Source organism: Berghia stephanieae, chromosome 3, assembly GCF_034508935.2.
Source record: "Berghia stephanieae isolate SIO BIC M18660-M18661 chromosome 3, UCSD_Bste_1.3, whole genome shotgun sequence".
In the NCBI taxonomy this organism is placed as follows: Eukaryota; Metazoa; Mollusca; class Gastropoda; order Nudibranchia; family Aeolidiidae; genus Berghia; species Berghia stephanieae.
Window position 1 is genome coordinate 66,340,822 of NC_088362.1, and position 5,000 is coordinate 66,345,821.

A 5,000-nucleotide genomic window follows, 5' to 3' on the forward strand; every position below is an offset into this window, starting at 1 on the left:
TATGCTATATGTTTATTTAGAAAACTCAGACATCCGCCAGCCGGATATAACGTCCCATCACATCACCTTGATCATTTATAAGCCCGCCATCCACAGCACAGGTGCCAGAACCCTCTCGGACTGGCAGTTTGACGTCATTTTTTAGGTTTGTGTAGCGTCTAGTGAGTTGTCGTTAGTAAAGCTCAAGGAAATAAGTTATTTCATTGGTTGAACTATTGAATACAACTCACGATTTGTTTTCTTTCGTGGCCAAGGACTGGCATTTTGACGTCATTTTTTGGTCAGTGTCAGGCTATAACTTTACGATGGCTACCCATAGACCCGGCGAGACAAGCTCAGGGGATGTTTCTTTTCTTGCTTTGTCTTCGATTCCAAAACTTAAACAAACAAACAAGCCTGAGCTTTTATATAGCGCAATATCCACAAAATGTGCTCAAAGCGCTTTATAAGGGGCCATCAGCAACACGTAATATGTAGAACGAGACATGACGCCTGTTAGGCGATATTGCAATTTTTTTTCCGATAGAGACAACGCTTTTGACGTCATTTTTTTGGTCAGTGTCTGACCGTAGCCAACGTTAACATATAGATAGTTCGAAGATGACGTCACTCAGGCCTTTGTTATTGTTTTTGCCATCCGCGTTTGTGAGTTGTTCTCACTAAACTGTATTAACCTGACTATAAAAGTTCATGGTTACACAGAGTTTGTGTGTTGGTCCGTTATACTTCCGGATGGCAATGTTGTGAACCACTTGGTCAAGCGCATTCTATCTATAGATAGTTCGAAGATGACGTCACTCAGGTCTTTGTTATTGTTTTTTGCTCTCCGCGTTTATGAGTAATGCTCACTGAACTTTATTAACCTGACTATAAACGTTCATGGATACACACAGTTTTGTGTGTTGGTCCGTTATACTTCCGGGTGGCAATGTCATGAGCTTCTTCGCCAAGCGCATACTATCTATAGCCTGACACAAGGGCACTCTAGGACTGGCAGTTTGACGTCATTTCTTGGTCAGTGTCAAGCTATAGATAGAATGCGCTTGGCCAAGGAGTTCACAACATTGCCATCCGGAAGTATAAAGGACCAACACACAAACTCTGTGTAACCATAAACGTTTATAGTCAGGTTAATACAGTTTAGTGAGAACAACTCACAAACGCGGATGGCAAAAACAATAACAAAGGCCTGAGTGACGTCATCTGCATACTATCTATAACTTTACGTTGGCTACGCTCAGTGTCAGGCTATAGATAGTATGCAGATGACGTCACTCAGGCCTTTGTTATGGTTTTTGCCATCCGCGTTTGTGAGTTGTTCTCACTAAACTATATTAACCAGACTATAGAAGTTCATGGTTACACAGAGTTTGTGTGTTGGTCCGTTATACTTCCGGATGGCAATGTTGTGAACTTCTTGGCCAAGGGCATTCTATCTATACTTCACGATGGCTACGCCTGAACACGGCCTCAGTCGGCCTAAACGCGGCCTGATCCAACTAAACCCACAAGGCCGCCCCGCTCATAATTCTGTCGACGACAGATATTTTATGCCAAGACTTGACGCCAGATAAATATTCGGGTGGATAAAAGTTATCAAAATTAAAATTAGACTTCAGATTCGTAATCAACGTATGTGAGTGCGGAAAAATACGTTCCAACTACGTTTATATCATTAGATATAATTTGTTTGGTTGAAAAAAAACAAAGAAAACAAAAAAAAACGAGACTCGCTTCTATCTCTCTCTCACTCTCTCTCCTTCTCTATCTATCTATCTATCTATCTATCTATCTATCTATCTATCTATCTATCTGACTCTCTCTCTCTGTATGTCTCTCTCTCTCTCTTTCTCTCTCCCTCTCTCTCCTTCTTTCTACCCCCATCCCCTCCCGCCATTCACACGCAATGGTTAACTTTTATTACAAAGTTATAAAGAAACAAGTGAATTATTAAATTATTCTTGTCAATTCTACTTATTATATCAGTAGTTTAATCATCGCCACCATCATCATCGGGTCATTTTTGTTTTTGTACAGTTAGAAGAGACCCTTCAATTTCGAGGTCGGTTACTAGAAGTGACAAGTTAAATCAACATGATCCTTTTTATCTCGCCGCTTTCCCCTGATTTTACTCACGTAACCTCAAAGCGTTTTACGGTCAGAGGCGGGGTGAGGGGTGTGTAAGGGGATGAAGGATGGGTCTTTTTATTCTTCGGAGTGTCTATCCGTCCTACAAATACATGCACTGACGTAGAATTGAGACTTTGCACTGTGAAAACAATACCGAATTTTGCCCAGCGTTAGTGCGGAGTACAAATAGTGAACATAGCATTGTTTGTCCTTACGTACGGCAATGACGGCTGATGATATTTGTCCTTGCGGAGGAATGGACCTACCCTATATTTTTTTTCTTCGAAACACTAAAATACAGATCTGAATCATGTGCAGCGTGATTAGGGTTACTAGATTTTTGATAAGTGGCACGTGTTTTTCTTCTTTTTCTCAGCTGTCCCTCAATGTACAGCTGCAAAAGTTTGTATGAACCTCTGAATCAATTTGTCTTAATCAAAAAATATTTTTTCATTAATTGTAAAACAATAGGAAAGGATTTCGCCTAGCTATATCAAAATCGATAACTGGTAAGGATCGTAACTTATTTTCCGCTTATCCATAACTAAGGAGTTCACAAGATTGCCATCCGGAAGTATAACGGACCAACACGCAGAACGTTGTGTAACCATGATTGTTTGTAGTCAGGTTAACACAGTTTAGTGAGAATTACTCATAAACGCGGATGGCAAAAACAATAACAAAGACCTGAGTGACGTCAACTTTGAACTATCTATAGCAATCCTTAATTATCAGACATCTACATATTATAACTATAAATACACATTACTGATGAATACAAATAAAAGTGAACAGTACGCACTTTTAACATTATTTTGATTGCGAAATTTATATAAAAAGCTTTTGTTTTTGCCAAAGAGGATTACATAAATTTATTGTAAACTTGTCAAAAGTAGAAATACATCAAGTTATGATACATTGTTTTCACAAATATGTACATGTATTCAGCAATAACAACAACTACAACAACACCACCACCAACAACAAAGACATACTGGACACAATAATCATCACATTCTAATGACGAGGATGAGGAAAAGGAGAAATGAAACGACTATGGAAAGATTTCGTGGCATCACTCTATCCAATGAAATGCAATTTTCCTCCAGTTTGCGAAGGTTGAAGCACCCCTTTTCCCAGTCTTCCCTTGTTCTATGATTTATTGCCTCGGCAGTGAGAGTAAATTTGGTGTTCCAACTCTCATATTATTTCCCTTTACTTGGGTCCAAATGAGCTCGATTGGATTACGCTCACAGTGGTATTGGGGAAGTCGCGCAACCTCGTGTCAAATCCCATTGACTAGACAGTCTGCTTTGAAAACTGTTTCTTTTTTTTTCTTTTCACTAGGAGTATAGTTGGACCTTTGATAAATAGTCAAAATATGTAGTGCTGTCTGAATTGAGACATGAAATCATATCAGTTTTTATACTTGCCGAAGTTGGAGCATTGAGGTGATCATGGGTCATCGAATTGTAGTGTGGTTCAATGCATTACGACTGAGTGCTTCGAGGAAAGGCAGCGAACGATTCTTTAGCCAGTCTTCAAACACCTCTGCACTGACCGCAGAATGATAGTCTCTACCTTCCAGATGATGCAGAAAAGAAAAAAAAAGGTATGGCATTCTTCTAAACACCCAGTATCTTCACCACCTGCAAGAACGCATGAGTCTTTTTCTACCCGAATTATCAGACGTCCATTCCTTTGTCGGATGTATGTTTACGTTCACCCAGTTCCATACATCTTTGGATGATTTCCATATCAAAGTTATTCTTTTGGATCCTTTTCCTATCACGTCGTTCAACACTGGTGATCTCTCCGTCGTATTTCGATAATCATCTTCTCGGGGTTGATTGTGAAATTCCAATTCCATAGCCGTCCTCTTTAATGACTTATTGATAGATACAAGTAGATTTCTTTTCGCAATTTTACGAGAGTGTCGTATCGTATCGTATAGTTTTAAAGCGTATATGTTTTAAAAGTCTTTGAATGCTCTATGAAACGTCCGTGCATAGATACAATTTTTCAAAGTTATATAAACAGCATTCATTGTTAATATGACAATACTGAGTATATTATAATCAGTTTTTCAAATGATTTAAAACTAGAGATTTCATATAGGTAATTGCCACAGGATGTAGACAATAAGCAATAAATCATAAATTCCAAATTTAAGGCAAACTACATAATAAGTTGTAAGTTCATAGCAATTAAAGAGAATTGTTTTAATTAGGAAACAAGAATGACGTGAACTCATAACACTAGCCGGAACTACGTGTCAGCACGAGATTTTTTGGGAAAAACGATGAATTCATCTCATACTTTGTGGTGCGTAACTTGTTTACATTTTTACAGTGTAAAATCTTGAATGTTATGACAACGGTTTTAAAGTAGTTTTTTATAGATAGAATGCGCTTGGCCAAGGAGCTCACAACATTGCCATCCGGAAGTATAACGGACCTACACACAAACTCTGTGTAACCATGAACTTCTATAGTCTGGTTAATACAGTTTAGTGAGAACAACTCACAAACGCGGATGGCAAAAACAATAACAAAGGCCTGAGTGACGTCATCTTCGAACTATCTATAGATAGAATGCGCTTGGCCAAGGAGTTCACAACATTGCCATCCGGAAGTATAACGGACCAACACACAAACTCTGTGTAACCATGAACTTCTATAGTCTGGTTAATACAGTTTAGTGAGAACAACTCACAAACGCGGATGGCAAAAACAATAACAAAGGCCTGAGTGAGGTCATCTGCATACTATCTATATGTCTTAAAGAAGAAAAGTTTTTTGATATGGCATCAACACGATCCAAAATCTATATTCAGTTAAGAGAAATTGATTCAAAGGTTGACAAACATT

The 5,000-nt window shown here is 38.6% G+C and overlaps 1 protein-coding gene across 1 annotated transcript in view; it reads left to right on the forward strand.

Annotated features, from left to right (window-relative positions):
• LOC144968239 (uncharacterized) overlaps positions 1 to 5,000 on the forward strand; it is a gene marked incomplete in the record, with an annotated part of 66,780 nt that overhangs the window by 52,221 nt on the left and 9,559 nt on the right.